The sequence below is a fragment of the Sturnira hondurensis genome, unplaced genomic scaffold (genome assembly GCF_014824575.4).
Source record: "Sturnira hondurensis isolate 20B ecotype Veracruz unplaced genomic scaffold, ASM1482457v3 Scaffold0006496, whole genome shotgun sequence".
NCBI classification, from domain to species: Eukaryota; Metazoa; Chordata; class Mammalia; order Chiroptera; family Phyllostomidae; genus Sturnira; species Sturnira hondurensis.
This window is the reverse complement of record NW_028079127.1, coordinates 18962308-18981334: the sequence shown is the minus strand read 5'-3', so window position 1 is coordinate 18981334 and position 19027 is coordinate 18962308. Positions and strand designations below refer to the sequence as shown.

Here is a 19027-nt window from a genome sequence, read left to right as displayed (position 1 = left end):
CTTATGTTTCAGATCATTGTTTGGATTCTTGACTTCATCCACTCTACTGTCGTTTCCCTGTAAATTGTTCATTTTAATTAGTGTATCCTTCCTTTCTGGCTGTGTCCTTTTTATGCTGTTGTGGTGCTCACTAAGTTCCTTGAGCATCCTTATGACCAGTAATTCGAGTTCTGCATCTGATACATTGCTTATCTCTCTTTGTTTAGTTCTTTTTCTGGAGTTTTGATCTGTTCTTTTATTTGGGCCATGTTTCTTTGTTATCTCATTTTGGCAGCCTCCCTGGGTTTGTTTCTGTGTACTAGGTAGAGCTCCTTTGACTCTAATGTAGTAGGTGTCCTGTAGGGTCCAGTGACACAGCCTCCCCCATCACTCAGGCAGGGTACTTGAGGTGCACCTTTCCTGTGGGCCGAGTACACTCTATACCCTCCTCTTGTAGTTGAGTGTTGGTTGCTGTTGGCAGGTCAAAGGGAGGGGTTTACCCAGACTAGTCAGCTGCAAGGATTGGCTATGTTCATTTACCACCACCCTCCTTGGAGGGTCAACTGTGTAGGGGCGAGGTGGTGGTATTCTGATGTGGTCTGTAGTTGTCCATTGAGTGCACAGGCCCTGGGGTTTCCTGAGTGGTGCAGGCTAAGGACAGCCACCACCCGCGTTTTTCCTGGGGCCACCGCGCCTGAGCTATAAAACAGTCTGAGAGGCTGCTACTTGTGCTGGGCTTGGAAGTTCCCAGGTGAAGCCAAGCTGTGAAACTTGGTTGGCTGCTGCTAGTTCATGCCTGGAGCTACTTACCAAGAGGGACATGGGTCTTGGGGCTCATTGAGGCTGGCTGTTGCTTGTTTGAAAGGATTTAGAAAGCTGCAACACTAGCCATTCATATGAAAAAGTCACTGTTAGTTGTAAGTTGGGTGGGATGGAGCCTCAGGGGATCTCCAGGGTGAGACAAACAGTGTTAGCCAGGTTGATGGGGTCTCAGATATGGCACCAGCCTGCTGGCTCTGTGGGTCTGTTGGAGGAGGGTTCTGAAATGGGACAATGGCCTCTGCTGGCCTTGATGCCAGAAACTTCAGTTTCTTCCTGTGTACACTGATTCTTTTCATACTGCTACCTTGGTGCTTGGTGCTGAGGCATTGAGTCAGAGTAAGTTCCTGTGTGGCTTCTTTAAGAAACATTGTTTGCTACTTAAGCAGTTTCTTCTACCAAGTCAATCTTTGCTGATTTTTGCAGCCAGAAGTTACGGGGGCTTATCTTCCTGGCACTGGAACCTATCCACCACAAGTGGATGTAGGACCAACTCTTTCTGTGTCTTTGCCCCTCCTGCCAGTCTGGATAGATGTGGTTTCTTTAATTCTGTAATTGTCAGACTTCCATTCAGCTAGACTTCTGATGGTCCTGAGTGATAGTTCTATAATTTAGTTGTAATTTTGATGTGGTTGTGGGAGGAGGTGATCTATGTTTACCTATATCATCTTTAATTTAGTTGTGCTTTTTTTGTTTGAGGAGGGGGTAGGTGTCAAATTCCATTTTGAGAACCTGATAAATATTGTGTACCATCTCTTCTGGAGATTGTGGTGAGATTATAGCAGTTATGTTAAGTATGAAGTGATATTTCATTGTGGTTTTGATTTGCATTTCTTTTAGTGATTAGTGATGTTAAACACCTTTTCATACACCTGTTGGTCAGTTTATGTCTTCTTCAGAAAAATGCCTTTTAGATCCTCTGCCCAATTTTTGATCCATTGTTTGTATTTTGTTCCTATTGAGTTCTGTGAGTTCTTTATATATTTTGGATATTAATCCCTTCAGATACATGATTTGCAAATATTTTCCTCCTATTTTGTTAGTTGTCTTTTTATTTTGTTGATGGTTTCCTTTGCTGTGCAGAAGATTTTTGGTTTAATGTAGTTTCATTTGTTTATTTTTGCTTCTGCTTTTGGTGTTAAATTAAAAAAAAATCATTGTCAACACTGATATCAAGCTTATCCCCTGTGTTTTTATTTAGGAGTTTATTTTTTAGGGTCTTATATATTCAGCTCTTTAATCTATCTTGAGTTGGTTTTTGTGTATGATATAAGATAGGGGTTTCATTTTATTCTTTTGCATGTGGCTATTCAGTTTTCCTAACCACATTTATTGAGAAGACTGTCTTTCCTTGTTGTGTGTTCTTAGCTCCTTTGTTGTAAATTAACTATTTATGCATGGGTCTATCTCTGGACTCTTTATTCTGTTCCATTGATCTATGTGTCTGTTTTTATGCCAGTACCATCCTGTTTTGATCACTATAGCCTTGTAATATAGTTTAAAGTTAGGAGGCATGGTGCTTTCAGTTTTTGTTCTTTGTCAAGATTGCTTTGCTATTTAGGGTAATTTCATACAAATTTAGGATTGTTTGTTCTTTTTCTGTGGGATGTGCCACTGGAATTTTTATAGGTATTGTATTGGATCTGTAGATTACTTTGAGTAGTGTGGACATTTTAACAATAATAAGTTTTCTAATCAGTGAGTATGGAATATCTTTTCATTTATTTGTTCTCTTCAATTCCTTTCATCAGTGTCTTACAGTTTTCAGTGTAAGAAAACTGTAAGACACCTCCTTGGTTAAATTTAGTCTTAGGTATTTTATTCTTTCTGTTGCCATTGTAAATGGGATTTTTTTCTTTTTCCTTTTTTGGGGTTGGCCAAAAAGTCTGTTTAGTTTTTTCTGTAAAATAAAAGGCACATTTTTCATTTTCACCAATAACTTTGTTGATTTGGATATTTTGAGTACGTTGGTTATCTCCTGCTATCAGCTTCTAGTGGTTAGAGGCCAGGGGTGCTGCTGAACATCTTGCACTGCACAAGTCAGCCCCACAGCAAACAATTATTTGGCCAAAATGTCAATAGTACCAGGAAACTTCACAAACCACTTCTGACATATTCCATCAGTCAAAGCACCTTCTCCATACAGTACACAAATCTTTTATTGTGTTTCAGTTGTGTTGTTACTTTTCTTGAAATAATAAAGCATAATATGTTAAAAATGTTGCCTATCTTCTTCCATTTGAGCATTTGTATGGAGAAAAGTAAATGAATTTTTTGGCTAACCCAATATATAGTGATATAATTGATGTATAACATTATTAGTTTCAGGTGTTTAGTAGGATTGTTAATTTCTTTTTGATATTTTTTATTAGTGTATAGAAATGCAGCTGATTTTTGGACGTTGATTTTGTATCTTGTGATTTTACTGGGTTTGCTGATTAGTTCTAAAAGTATTTTTTGGCGAATATTTAGGGTTTTCATGTATAATATAATATTCTCAAATAAGAGACAGTTGTACTTCTGCCTTTCTGATTAGGATGCATTTTATTTCTTTTTTTTTGCCTAATTGCTCAGGCTAGGAATTCTAATGTATGTTGAATAAAAATATGTGTGGGCAGCCTTCTCTTATTGATCTTAGAGAAAAACTTTAAACTTTTCAGGTTTGAGTATGATGTTTGTGGTTTGTCACATGTGGTGTTTATAATGTTGATGTATGTTTTCTTTATACCAACTTGTCAAGAGTTTTTATCATAAATTACTGCTTTTTTCAAACACCTTTCTGTATCGAGATAATCATACATATTGTTTTTGTTTTTCATTTTGTTAATGTGGTGTATCACATTGATTGCTTTGTGGGTGTTGAACCATACTTGCTTCTGTGGAATAAATGCTATGTAATCATGGTGTATGTTACTTTTTTGATGGTATCATTTGCAGCATAAAAGTTTTAAATTTGGATGAAGCTTAATTTTCTTATTTTTTCTTTGTTGGTTATGCTTTTGGTGTTGTATCTAAGAAATCGCTGCCTGATCTAAGCTCATTAGGATTTACTCTCTTGTTCAAGCATTTTATAGTTTTGGCTCTTGCATTCAGGTGTTTAATTTATTTTGAGTTAATTTTGTGTATAGTGTTTAGTGGGAGTACAATTTCATTCTTTTGCATATGGATATCGAGATGTTCCAGTATTATTTATTTAAAAGACTATTCTTTCCTATTTGTTTACATTTTGGGGCACCCTTGTGAAAAACAACTTAATATAAATCTAAGGGCTTGTTTCTAGACTCTCAATTCTGTTTCAGTGAGAGTTATGCCAGTACCACACTATAACTTTGTGTCACACTGTCTTGATTACTGTAGCTTTGAAGTAAGCTGAAAAAATAAGGAAGTGTGGCCCTGGCTGGTGTGGCTCAGTAGATTGAGCACCAGCCTGTAAACCAAGGGGTTGCTGGTTCAATTCCTAGTCAGGCCACCTGCCTGGGTTGTGGACCAAATCCCCAAAAGGGGGCGTGAGAGAGGTAACTGTACATTGATGTTTTTCTCCCTCTCTTTCTCCCTCCCTTCCCCTCTGTCTAAAAATAAAAAAATAAATAAAATCTTAAAAAAATAAAGTAGGGAAGTGTGTTTTCCAACTTCCTTCTCCTTCAAGATTATTTTGGTTATTCTGGGTTGTATGAATTTTAAGATTAGCTCTCCAGTTTCTTCCAGAAGACCAGATGGGATTTTGATAGGGATTGTATTGCATCCAAACTGCAGGGTATTGCCATCTTAACAATTTTGTTTATTGCCGTGGCTGATGTGGCTCAGGGGATTGAGTGCCGGCCTGTGAACCAAAAGGTCGCTGATTTGATTCCCAAGGTAGGGCACATGCCTGGGTTACGGGCCAGGTCCCCTGTAGGGGGTGAGCGAGGGGCAACCACACACTGATGTTTCTTTCCCTCTATTTCTCCCTCCCTTTCCCTCTCTAAAAATAAATTTAAAAATGTTAAAAAATAATTCTTTGAAGTCAGGTTTTTAAAAATTATGCGTCTCTCTATCCCACAGATAATTAAGGTCAGTTTTGGCATAGTTTTTATCTGTTCCTCCAGTTTTGGTTAAGTCTTATCAGTGCCTTTTTAAAAAATGCCTCCCAGCTAAGCACAGCATACCAGAGGCATCCGAATTATTCATTTTAGAGTGGAATATAACTTCTACTGTCTGCGTTCTGTATCCTGAGTTTTTGTTAGTGAAGTTGACAATGACTAACATTTTGGGGGGAGGGGGTGTAAATAACCATATTATGCTGTTTGTTTATATTAAATCACCAAAGCTAACCAAGTTTTCACATGAGCCACTTTTAAGACCTTTTGTATTTGTTTAGTTGATCTTTTGAAGCCTAAATTAGAGATTTTCATTTTTATTTCTATTATACTTCATTCTGTTAGTTTTAGCTCCCGGTACTAACTTAATTGTTTTGGATTTCTTTTAAAAATGTTTTTGTTCAATTAGAGTTGACATTCATTATTATTTTATATTGTTTTCAGTGTACAGCATAGTGATAAGGCAATTATATAATGTACAGAATGATCCCCCTGATTTATTCTAGTACCCATCTGGCCTCATACATACTTATTACAATTTTATTGACTGTTTCTTTTAATTCATATACAGGGATGGGCAAAAGTAGGTTTATCGTTGTTCATATGGAAAGCAATATAGTAATTGATAAATAATAATACAAGAGTAAACTTTCACATAGTCACAACTGTAAACCTACTTTTGACTGTTTCTGTATTTGAATTGCTAATATATGGCTTAAAAATGTCAAGATATAAATGGCTACACACTACTGTCATGTTTCCCTTGCCCGCTCAGTTTTTTACTCTTTCCGCAGTTGTCCCTTATGCACTCACCCAGCGTTTCTGTATGTATGTACGGTAAAAGCAAATATTAATGCGCATCTTTTGCATTTGTATTTGGCCTTCAGTGGTAGTTCAAGTTTTTTTTTTCCCTATGTAGGTCTTGCATATTTTCTAAGTTTCTAGATATTTTACTCTTTTGGTTGCTGTTGTAAATGAGATCTTCCTTGTTATTGTATTTCTATTGATTCTATATATTGAGTTATGTACAGTTGACCCTTGAACAACACGTGGTTTAGGGGCACAGACCCCGTGCTCTTCAAAATCTGCGTAAAGCTTTTCACTGTCCAAAAACTTAACTAGAGCTGCCCTTTAGTATCCACAGGGGATTAGTTTTAAGACCTTTTTTCCCCCTGCAGATGCCAAAATTTGAGGATGCTCATACAACCTATATGTACATAGAGGGTTTGCCTGCCTACACATCACTTTATTCATGTGGTTTAATGTGGCGCTCACTCAGCATGTGGCATGATCAAATTTTATTTTTTCCACTTTTCCAGGATTTTTTTCTTAAAAATGTTTAGTTTGAAATTTTAAGGTCAGTTTATTAAGTTCAATGATGAAATCAATCAGAATATTCTCTTGAAAATTAATTTTTCTTAGAAAAATGAAAGGAAGATCGTCATCCTCTTAGCATAGCCACGGATGCTGTGGCAGTCAAGCCTCTCTGCAGACAAGGATAGGTCGTTGGTTGGTCAGGTCACTCTGGATCGGCCGGGATTGTAGTCTGCAGCATCCTCGTCATCCTTCAGCTGCAAGTCATCCGCTACCTGGGGCAAGGTCTCACCCACCTCCACATTTTTTCCAGCATCCTCCAAGAACTAGATATCAGATTGATCAAGAGTATGATCTGTTCCATATATTTATTTCCCACTTAATTTATTTTTCCTGCTTGTTTTTCTTTCATTTGTTTCTTTTTTATTTCCAAGAATTATGCAAGCTTAGCTTTCTGACTTGAGAAATTCTCACTTGTAACAGAAGTGCCATGAAATAATTGCTTTTTGGCTTATTCTGCTTTTGGTTTCTTTTCTTTTTCTCTCCTAGTTTTTATTTGATCTCCTATCTCATTTAATTTTCCTTTCATAGCTGTCACTAAAGTGAAGATCATTATCATACTGGAGTTTTCTTCTACCTATAATGCTAGTAATTTTAAAAAAGATTTTATTTATTTATCTTTAGAGGGGAAGGGAAGGAGAGAGGGAGAGAAATATCAATGTATGGTTGCCTCTTGTGTGTCCCCTGCTGGGAACTGGCATGCAACCCAGGCGTGTGCCCTGACTAGGAATTGAACTGCGATCCTCTGGTTTGCAGGCCCTTGCTCAATTCACTGAGCTACACCAGCCAGGGCTGATGCTAGTAATTTTAAAAGGCCTGAGGCATCATTCTCTTCTAGATATTCCTAGGAGAATATTTCATAAAGGAGGGGCTTCATCTGGGTATTTTTCACTGTATGTAAACTTGAGGGTAGTCAGGACAGTTAATCATTTTCTCTAGCCTCAGGTGTCATAGTAATAGTGAAGCTCAGAGGATTTTCTGATAAGACTGTAAGGAATTGGGGGTAGATGGGCTCCAGAGCCTTCAGCTTGTTGTGCTGCTCCTTGCCATAACCTGTCATTGTGGCCCTCGCTGCGGTCTGTAGATAACCTGTACACCTAGGTGGCACTGCAGCTGGAACCACAGCCTCGCTGGGACAGCAGGCAGCACTTGGGCTGCCTTAGAATATTTTTGACTTCCGCCAAGATGGAGGCATAGGTGGAAACACTGTGCCTTCTCCCACAACCAAGTTTGAACACTACAAAGGTTTGGAGAACTAGGACACACCCAAAGACCAGAAAACGGAATTATACGGAAGTCCGACAACTACAAACCGTTCAATGGGGACAGTAAGAGGGGCGGAGCCAGCATCGGAGCTGGGTCGGGCAGGACAGATCCCCCAACCTAGGCGCGAAGGCAGCCCGGAACCAGTTGGGGTGTGGGGCAGACTGACTGCAATCACACATTCGCGCACAGTGAGACAGACCACACAGGCCCCAGGGGGCGAACCCAGTGGTGGAGGGCTGACGGCGGTGGCACACTTGCGTGCAGTGGAACGAAACGCGTGGGCCTCGTGACGGTGGTGGCTGCGGCGCCAAGGCCTCAGCGGCAGGTGGTAGACGGGAAGCCATTGTCCCTCTTTGACCCCACCCCCACATACAACGTCACAACCCAGCGACTGAGTTGCCCTGTTCTAGTGAACACTTTAGGGCTCTGATCCTGCTATGGAACAGGCACGAACAGCCCAAAAGATGGTGCAAGAAGAACTCAAAGTCCCAGAGCCAATAACTCTAAGCGACCGAGAAATTGCCAGCCTCTCAGAAGCACAATTCAAGACACTATTTATCAGGATGCTCACAGAACTGGTAGATTATAGTCACAAATTAAAGGAACATAGTCACAAATTAGAGGAACATATGAAGGCTAAACTAATTGAAATGAAGGGAGATGCACAGGAAACCAATAGCGATGGAAAGGAAACTGGGACTCAAATCAATGGAATGGACCAGAAGGAAGAACAAAACATCCCACCAGAAAGGAATGAAGAAATGAGAATTCAAAAAAATGAGGAGAGGCTTAGGAACCTCCAGGACATCTTTAAACGTTCCAACATCCGGATTATAGGGGTACCAGAAGGGGGAAAGAAACAGCCACGAGTGGAAAACGTATTTGAACAAATAATAAAGGAGAACTTCCCCAGTCTGGCAAAGGAAATAGACTTCCAGGAAATCCAGGAAGCTCAGAGAGTGCCAAAGAAGTTGGACCCAAGAAGGAACACACCAAGGCACATCATAATTACATTAGCCAAGACCAAAATGAAGGAGAGAATCCTAGAAGCATCAAGGGATAAGGGGACAGTCACCTACAAAGGAGTACCCATCAGACTGTCAGCGGATTTCTCAAAAGAGACCTTACAGGCAAGAAGGGGCTGGAAAGAAGTATTCCAAGTCATGAAATCCAAAGACCTACAGCCAAGATTGCTTTATCCAGCAAAACTTTCATTTAGAATGGAAGGACAGATAAAGTGCTTCTCAGATAAGGTCAAGTTCAAGGAGTTCATCATCACCAAGCCCTTATTATATGAAATGCTAAAGGGACTTATATAAGAAAAAGAAGATGAAAAATATGAACAGTGAAAGGACAGCAAACACACAGTTATTAACAACCACACCTAAAACAAAAGCAAACCAAGAGGACAGCTAGACTAGGATTGGAACCATAGAAATGAAGAACACATGGAGGGTTAGAAACAGGGGGGTGGGAGGAGGAGAAGGGGGGAGAAGGCACAGAAAATAGCATAGATGGTAGGTAGAAAATAGATAGGGGGAGGGCGAGACTAGTGGGGGAAATATAGAATCTAAAGAACTTGAGATACGTTATAAACTAAGGTGGGGGAGAATGGTGGGGGAGGGAGTGTGCGGGTGGAGGGGAATGAAGGTGGGGAATAGAACAACTGTAATGGTATAATCAATAAAATATATTTAAAAAAATAAAGTCTGTGTCTGCAACAGGAACATGTAAAAAAAATATTTTTGATTCATGGTTGGTTGAATCTGCACATTGAAAACCTGCAGATATGGAAGGCTGATTGCAAAGGTAATTTTGATATGTCAGTTTGTATGCAAAATTTTAAGGACTTGTTACTTTATATTTCTCTCATGGTAGATGATGAAATATTTTATGAATTTCCCAATGAGAAAGCAAACAGCTTTACCTGTTTTTTAGTTTCATTCTGTTCTTCTGATCTCATAATACTACAGTGTATTTATTTTTATTTTTTTACTTTTTATCCTCAAGGACATGCTTATAGATTTTAGAGAGAGGGAAAGGGAGGGAGGGGGAGAGAGAGGGAGAGAAGCACCAGTTGGTTACCTCCTGTATGTGCTGTGACCAGGGACTGAACTTACAACCTAGGTATGTGCCCTGACCAGGAATCGAATCCCTGGCCTATCAGTTTATGGGACAGTGCTCCAACTACTAAGCCTTACTGGCCAGGGCTACTGCAGTATATTTTAAAACATTTCCCACAGTAACACAAAACAATATATGTAGTGTACATACAGATAATGAGGCATGGTAGTAAAACATCCATGAATTCAATTTGCAAAAGAGAGTATTGGCAGTTCAGAGCTTCTGTTTTCAGTAATGACAGGTAAGATCCTTCTAAATGATTACCCTAAAAAAACTATAATATTTCAACATAATGAAAAAATCAGTTACCTAAAGTGACTGGAGAGTGAACAGAAACCTGCAGACTTTGGTGTGGCATATACACTCTGAGAAGAGAACTGTACTACTTATGTTTTCATTCTCATGGCTTTTAGTAAGGTGTGGGGGTGACAGTGGAAAAAGATCATAGTCTTACTGGCTGGGGAAACTAGAGTAATGATGATCATGGCCACTCAGTAGAGTGTAGAAATTGTGAAAGGAAAAGATCAAGAGAGGGGATCCTGAAATTTTTTCTGTCCACGATTCCCACTGATGCCTGAACTGCCGTGTACAGACAAGCTCATTGCAGCTCACCCAGTGAAGATCTGCACTGAGACTGGAGCTGCCCCCCAAGAAACGAGTTCATCCACAGAGTGCTTGCTTAAACAAAAGAAACAGCACTGGAATAACAGAAGCTCTAATCTTCACCAGTTAAAATTTATAGTGGCAAGGGTGCAGTCCTTGCCACTGCACGGTTACTGGACTTACAAAGCAACAAGAGAAGACATCACCAAATGTGGCCTTCGATGAGTCATGTTGGAACTATCAATTAAAATTTGCTGTTTCACTGAAGTAGAACTAAGTGTGTTTAAATGAGTAAAAAGATTCTTCAGCAGAGTAAGGTAAATCAAATACAACTGAATAGAAATTATAAAAGTGAAAAATTAAGTATTGTAAACGTAAAATTCACCTGCTGGATAAAACAACAGCCTTTTTCTTAAGGCAGAATTAACTTCAAATGTGTCAAAGACACATTTAGCTTTAAGAGCTAAAACTATTAAATTTCTAGAAGAGAATAAAGAATATCTTTTTGACATTGGGTTAGACCAAGATTTCATAAATAGGACAACAAAAGGTACAAAACTATAATAGGAGAAAAATTCATGAAATATAGTTAATCAAAATCAAAAACTTTGACTTAAAAAAAAAAACACTAAGTAAAACTAAAAGGCAGCTATAGTCCTGGAGAAAATATTTGTAAAGCATTTATGTGGCTAATGACTTACAATCTCAAAATTCAATGATAACATACAGGCAAAATTTTTGAACACAGGCTTTATAGGAGAAGACGTGCTAACACGCAATGAGCTGAACCAAATCTGTCCCATATGTACATCACCCAGTGGTCACTGTGGTACGGACGTAGAGTCAAGTACTACCCAGCAATTAAAAAGAATGAACTGTTGATACGTGCAACAACTTGAATAATTTTCAGAAGGGTTATGTTGTGTGAATGAGGGCAGTCATCAAGGTTAGAAACATATGAATTCATTTTTATGGCATTCCCCAAAAGACAAAACTGTAGTGATGGGATAACCAATCAGTGATTGTCATGGGTGGAGATGGGGGACAGTGTGACTCTCAAAACAGAGCATGAAGGTGTCTTCCAGGGGGGTGGTTGATGGAACTGTTTTAAATGTTTGTGGTGATGGTAACACAAATCTGTTCATGTGCTAAAATTCATAGAACTGTACACTGAAAGAAAAAATTTTAAGTTATAATTTAAAAAAAATACATTAAGTCTAAGATTCAACAGAATTGTGTGTAGCTCTAATATATTGATTTTAATTTATTGTTCTGACACTTGGTATTCATTTTTCCCCTTTCTTTTGTTAAAGAATACTGTTGCTATGAATCTTCTTGTGTTGCCTCCTGGCATACATGTGTTATTTTTCTTAGAGTATGTGGCTAGGGAGAGGGGTTGCTGATTTATAGCATATGCACAATTCAGTTTGAGAGGGCAATATGAAATGCTTCCAGAGTGGTTTTAGTTTATGGTTTTTCCTGCTATGTATTTGCATGTCTGAAAATGTCTTAATTTTATCCTAATTCTTTAGATGTCATCTTCCTTTAGCATTTTCAAGGCATTGTTCCATTGTGTTCTGACTTGCAGTGTTTGTATGAAAAAGTCTGTAATTCCTGATCTTTTGGGTGCAATCTATTTTTCTGTTTGGAGCTTATTAATAGAACCACAATTCTGCTTTCAGGGTTGTGAGGTTTTAAAATATGTTCACAAATTTTACAGTATGTTCTTTAGTGTGAATTTATTTTCGTTCAATATGTTGGGTCCTTGGGGGCTCTTCTCATTAACTGTAAATGAATAGCATGTGAATACCTGAGGGGTAAAAAGTTATGCAAACCAGAATTATGAGAGCCCAATGTTGGTAGAGAGCTGGAGTTTTTTTTCTGTGTACACCTAATCCTCCTCTTTTTATATTTACTCCTGACCTCAGAAGTGCCTTGTGTCTCCCCATCCAGAGTAAAAATCTGGTTATTCTTCCAGAGAATAAACTTCCAGTTATTTTCCTGACTGAAAGAAAGAAAAAACACAGAAATGAATTAGAGGAGGTGATTTTAATGATCTAAATGCTGTCTATACAATTAGAAATGAGTCCTTTTTTATTTTAGCATCTCCCCTGAATTCTTGCCTGACTCCTTCCCATCACTTTCAGAGTTACTTATTACTGCCAATTCTTGATTTTGAGATGTAAATTGGGTTGATTCTTTGTAGTATAGCAGCAATTTTCAACCAGTTTGCTGCAGCAATTTCTAAAACATGCAATACCTGACTAGTCAGGGTCACTGACCTGTTTTCCCGTAGATTGTACAAAAAAAACCCTCAAAAAAACAAAAAAGAAAGAAAACACAACAGCCAACACAACAATAACTGTCTGGCTTGAATGAATTAAAATTAGATCTATTTTTGTCAGATCAGCAAAAACATATTTTTTGGTGTCCTGCAGAACTTTAGTAGTTTATGTGTGTCATGGGATGAAGAAGGTTGGAAATTGCTATATTGTTGGTATGAGTTTGGATTTCTTAGACTTGTCCATCCGTTTTTCAGCTTTTAAGATTATTTAAATTCTGTTTCCTTTCCATTTTCTTCAACCTATGGGTTGCAGGATTAAAATTGAAAAAAAAATAAACCATGGTATTAGTTAGACTTTAGGAGGTAGGGGAATTAGATATTTATATTTGGCTGGCTTTCTTTGAAATGTAAATTAAAAAATTTTATGGCCCAACTATATATTAAAGCAGAGAAAATGGTGGTTTTTAACTTCTGTAACCTAACCATGCCCAGTAATTCATCAAGGAATTTGTTCTCAGGTATGGGGAGGCTTCATACTAATACTAGCGGAGTGTAGTGTCTGAAGAGGTTTTCCCTTTAAACAATCGTAAAGCCCAGACTTCTGGCCAAGATGGAGGCATAGGTAGAAACACCGTGCCTCCTCGCACAACCAAGTTTAAAGACAACAAAGATTTAGTAACAAAAATGCAACCAAAACAGACAGAAAATTGAATTGTACGGAAGTCTGATAACAACGAACCATTCATCTAGACCGGTAAGAGGGGCGGAGTCAGAGGCTGGCAGAGCAGGAAAAATCGGCTAGTGTCGGCAGCAGTGTGCAGATCCCAGGTGTGGGGTGGCAGCGGGTGGACCCAGTGAGGGCGCAAGGTGGTTGGCCGACCCGGTCATACATTCCTGTGCAGATAAACCAGGTGAAAAAACAGACAGTGAGACAGATGGAGCAACCCAGGGCCCCAGCACCAGGAAATAAAGCCTAAAAGCACAAATTGGAAAACTTTCAGGGGTCAAGGTGTCGGGAGAGGCTCCCAGACTCAGAGAGTTTGTTGGAGAGACCCACAGGGTTCTGGAGGGTGCACAAGCCCACACACTCGGGAACCAGCACCAGAAGGGCCCAATTTGCTTGTGGGAAGCAGCAGAGGGGACCGAAATCTGAGAGCCCAGAATAAACGCCATTGCCCCTCTCTGACCCCGTCCCCACGTACAGCCTCACAACTGAGCAACTGTATTGCCCTGCCCTGGTGAACACCTAAGACTCTGCCCTTCATACGTTAACAGGTGTGACCTGACCAAAAACATTATGGCTCAAGAAGAAGAACAGCTCAAAGCCCCAGAGCCAATACTTCTAAGCGACCTAGAGATAGCCAACCTATCAGATGCACAGTTCAAAATACTGGTGATCAGGACGCTCACAGAACTTGTGGATTTTAGCCACAAATTAGAGGAACATATGAAGGCTAAACTGATTGAAATGAAGGGAAATGCACAGGAAACCAATAGTGATGGAAAGAAAACTGGGACTCAAATCAAGGGAGTGGACCAGAAGGAAGGAAAAAATGACCAAACAGAAAAGAAGGAAGAAGCAAGAATTCAACAATATGAGGAGAGGCTTAGGAACCTCCAGGACATCTTTAAACGCTCCAACATCCGAATTATAGGGTCACCAGAAGGGGAAGAGGAAGAGCACGAGTGGAAAACTTATTTGAACAAATAATAAAGGAGAACTTCTTCAATCTGGCAAAGAAAATAGACTTCCAGGAAATCCAGGAAGCTCAGAGAGTCCCAAAGAAGTTGGACCCAAGAAGGAACACACCAAGGCACATCCTAATTACATTAGCCATGATTAAAATGAAGGGGAGAATCCTAGAAGCAGCAGGAGATAAGGGGACATTCACCTACAAAGGAGTGCCCATCAGACTGTCAGTGGATTTCTCAAAAGAGACTTTACAGGCAAGAAGAAGCTGGAAGGAAGTATTCCAAGTCATGAAAGGCAAGGACCTACATCCAAGACTGCTCTATGCAGCAAAGCTTTCATTTAGAATGGAAGGGCAGATAAAGTGCTTCTCAGATAAGATCAAATTCAAGGAGTTCATCATCACCAAGCCCTTATTATATGAAATGTTAAAGGGACGTACCTAAGAAAAAGAAGGTAAAAGATATGAACAGTGAAAGGACAGCAAACTCAGTTATAAACAACCACACCTAAAACAAAAGCAAACCAAGAGGACAGCTAGATCAGGAGCAGAACCATAGAAATGGAGATCACATGGAGGGTTAGCAACAGGGGAGTAGGAGGAGGAGAAGGCGGGGAGAAGGTACAGAGAATAAGTAGCATAGATGGTAGGTAGAAAATAGATGGGGGGAGGGCAGGAATACTATGATAAATACAGAATCTAAAGAACTTGTGACACACGGACATGAACGAAAGGGAGGAATGGTGGGGAAGGGGAGTGCAGGGTGGAGGGGAGTTAAGGGGGGAATGGGACAACTGTGATAGCATAATCAATAAAATATATTGAAAAGAAAAAATAAAGTGAGTCATTTCAGTTCACCTTAACTGCTTTTAAAAAACCACTTTATTGAGTTATAATTGATATACAATAAACTACACCTATTTAAAGCATACAGCCTGATAATATTTGACATTGGTATTTACCTTGACTCCATCACTGTAATCATGTCCCCCTCCCAAGGATTTCTTACAAAAAAAACATTCTCACCTGAGGGTATGTTTACCAATTTCAGAGAGAGAGGAAGGGAAAGAGGGAGAAACGTTTATGTGGGAGAGAAACATCAATCCATTGCCTCCTGAACATGCCCTAACAGGGGATTGAGGCTGCAGCCTTTTGGTATAGGGACTGTGCTCCAATCAGCTGAGGCACCTGGCAAGGGCCCAAAAGATTCTTTTTTATTTTTATTTTTTATTTTTTTTATTAAAGGGTCTTTGCAGATATAATTGAATAAGGAATCTTTTTTTTAAAGATTTTATTTATTTATATATCTTTAGATGGGAAGGAGAGAGGGAGAGAAACATCACTGTATGGTTGCCTTTTTGTGCGTCCCCTGCTGGTAGTTAGCCTGCAAGGAACCGGCCTGCAACCCAGGCATGTGCCCTGGCTGGGAATCGAACCGCGATCGTCTGGTTCGCAGGCCCGCGCTCAGTCCACTGAGCTACGCCAGCTAGGGCCCCAAAGATTCTTTATACCCCTTCTTTAACCCTACTTTTTTGTCTCTTCTTTTCTCTCTGCCTCTTTCCCCACCTTTAAACAACCATTGATTTGATTTCTGTTACTGTGTATTATTAGTTTGCATTTTCTTTTTTTTAAAAGATTTTATTTATTTATCTTTAGAGGGGAAGGGAAGGAGAGAAGGAGAGGAACATCAATATATGGTTGCCTTTTGTGAGTCCCCTGCCGGGAACTGGCTTGCAACCCAGGCATGTGCCCTGACTGGGAATCGAACTGCGATTGTATGGTTCGCAAGCCCATGCTCAATCCACTGAGCTACACCAGCCAGGGCTAGTTTGCATTTTCTAAAACACTTTTTTAGTATACTATCTCTTTTTTTAAAAAAATTAATTTTTATTGAATTTATTGGGGTAACATTGTTAATACAATAATATAGGTTTCAGGTGTACATTTTTAAAAAATATATTTTATTGATTATGCTATCACAGTTGTCCCATTCCCCCCTTAACTCCCCTCCACCCTGCACTCCCCTTCCCCACCATTCCTCCCTTTCGTTCATGTCCGTGTGTCACAAGTTCTTTAGATTCTGTATTTATCATAGTATTCCTGCCCTCCCCCCATCTATTTTCTACCTACCATCTATGCTACTTATTCTCTGTACCTTCTCCCCGCCTTCTCCTCCTCCTACTCCCCTGTTGCTAACCCTCCATGTGATCTCCATTTCTATGGTTCTGCTCCTGATCTAGCTGTCCTCTTGGTTTGCTTTTGTTTTAGGTGTGGTTGTTTATAACTGAGTTTGCTGTCCTTTCACTGTTCATATCTTTTACCTTCTTTTTCTTAGGTACGTCCCTTTAACATTTCATATAATAAGGGCTTGGTGATGATGAACTCCTTGAATTTGATCTTATCTGAGAAGCACTTTATCTGCCCTTCCATTCTAAATGAAAGCTTTGCTGCATAGAGCAGTCTTGGATGTAGGTCCTTGCCTTTCATGACTTGGAATACTTCCTTCCAGCTTCTTCTTGCCTGTAAAGTCTCTTTTGAGAAATCCACTGACAGTCTGATGGGCACTCCTTTGTAGGTGAATGTCCCCTTATCTCCTGCTGCTTCTAGGATTCTCTCCTTCATTTTAATCATGGCTAATGTAATTAGGATGTGCCTTGGTGTGTTCCTTCTTGGGTCCAACTTCTTTGGGACTCTCTGAGCTTCCTGGATTTCCTGGAAGTCTATTTTCTTTGCCAGATTGAAGAAGTTCTCCTTTATTATTTGTTCAAATAAGTTTTCCACTCGTGCTCTTCCTCTTCCCCTTCTGGTGACCCTATAATTCGGATGTTGGAGCGTTTAAAGATGTCCTGGAGGTTCCTAAGCCTCTCCTCATATTGTTGAATTCTTGCTTCTTCCTTCTTTTCTGTTTGGTCATTTTTTCCTTCCTTCTGGTCCACTCCCTTGATTTGAGTCCCAGTTTTCTTTCCATCACTATTGGTTTCCTGTGCATTTCCCTTCATTTCAATCAGTTTAGCCTTCATATGTTCCTCTAATTTGTGGCTAAAATCCACAAGTTCTGTGAGCGTCCTGATCACCAGTATTTTGAACTGTGCATCTGATAGGTTGGCTATCTCTAGGTCGCTTAGAAGTATTGGCTCTGGGGCTTTGAGTTCTTCTTGAGCCATGTTTTGGACTGTTCATGCTTGTTATGTATGAGGAGCAGAGCCCTAGGTGTTCACCAGGGCCGGGCCATTCAGTGGCTGGGTTGTGACGCTGTATGTGGGGGCGGGACCAAAGGAAAGCTATGGCAGGCCCCCTCTGCTGCCTCCCGCTGCCACCGCAGGCCTCGAGGTCTGTCCCACTGTGCGTGAATGTGCAACCGGTCAGCCCACCGCTGGATTTGCCCGCTTGGGCCTGTGTGGTCCGTCTCACTGCTCACTCCTGTGCTGGTTTATCTGCGTGCGAATGTGTCACTGAAGCCAGCCCGCTGCCTCGAGCCCTCAGTGGGTCAGCCCGACATGGGGCTCCCTGGGCGCCTGGGGTCGGGGGATCTTTCTTGCCTGTCTTGTTTCTTCCTTCTTTTCTGTTTGGTTGTTTCTTTCTTCCTTCTGGTCCACTTCATTGATTTGAGTCCCAGTTTCCTTTCCATCATTACCGGTTTCTTGTGCATTTCCCTTCATTTCAATCAGTTTAGCCTTCATATGTTCCTCTAATTCGTGGCTAAAATCAACCAGTTTTGTGAGCATCCTAATCACCTGTGTTTTAAACTGTGCATCTGAAAGGTTGGCTATTTCTTGGTCACTTAGAATTATAAGCTCTGGGGCTTTGAGCTGTTCTTGAGTCATAATGTTTGGTGTGTTTGCACCTGTTATGTTTGAGGGGCAGAGCCTTAGGTGTTCACCAGGGCAGGATGACCCAGTTGCTGGGTTGTGACGCTCTATGTGGGGGCGGAGTCAGATTGGGAAAAAAAACTGCACTTTTACTGCTCTGCGCTTTCTCAGATTTCTGTCCCCTCTGCGGCTTCCCACAAGCAAATTGGGCCCCTCTGGTGCTGGTTCCCGGGTGTGTGGGCCCGCGTACTCTCCAGGACCCTGTGGGTCTCTCCAACGAACTCTCTGTGGGCTTGGAAGCCTCTCCTGGCCCCTCGGCCCAGAGAAAGTCTTTCCAGTTGATGCTTTCAGGCTCTAAATCCTGTTGCTGAGGCCCTAGCCTGAGCGGTCTGTCTCACTGTTCGCTCCTTTGCTTGGCTTACCTGCGCTCGAATGTGTGACTATGGTCAGCCAGCCGCCCAGCGCCCTCACTGGATCTGCCCGCCTGGGATCCACCAACTACCTCTGCCTCTGCTCCTGGGTCGGTCAGACCGAATGCTCTTTCCAGTCTGACTCCAGTCCACCGCTGACTTCGCCCCTCTTACTGGTCTGGCTGAGTGGTTTATTGTTGTCGGACTTCTGTACTGTTCAATTTTCACTGCTTTGGCTGCGTTTTTTTTCCTCAAACTTCACTGTCTTTAAATTTAGTTGTGGGAGGGGGCATAGTCTTTCCACCTATGCCTCCATCTTGGCTGGAAGTCGCCCCAGGTGTACATTTTTATAATACATCATCTATATATTGTATTGTGTGTCAAGTCTCCCCACCCCAAGTCAAGTCTCCTTCCATCAACTCCCATGCCTGTACTTTCTTCTGGTTCTCCTAACCCTGTTCCCCTCTGGTAATCACTGTGCTATTGTCTGTATTTATCAGGGTTTTTTTGTGTGTGTCTGTTAATCCCATCATCTTTTGCACCTAGCCCCACAACCCCCTCCTCTCTAACAGCTGTCAGTCTATTCTCTATC

At 40.7% G+C, this 19027-nt stretch overlaps 1 protein-coding gene and 1 pseudogene across 6 annotated transcripts in view; one reads left to right on the top strand and one right to left on the bottom strand.

Moving 5' to 3' along the window:
* DOCK3 (dedicator of cytokinesis 3) overlaps positions 1 to 19027 on the top strand; it is a 301329-nt gene that overhangs the window by 35963 nt on the left and 246339 nt on the right. The gene's annotated exons all lie outside the window — the stretch shown is intronic.
* On the bottom strand, positions 6389 to 7308 carry LOC118989568 (RWD domain-containing protein 1-like; annotated as a pseudogene).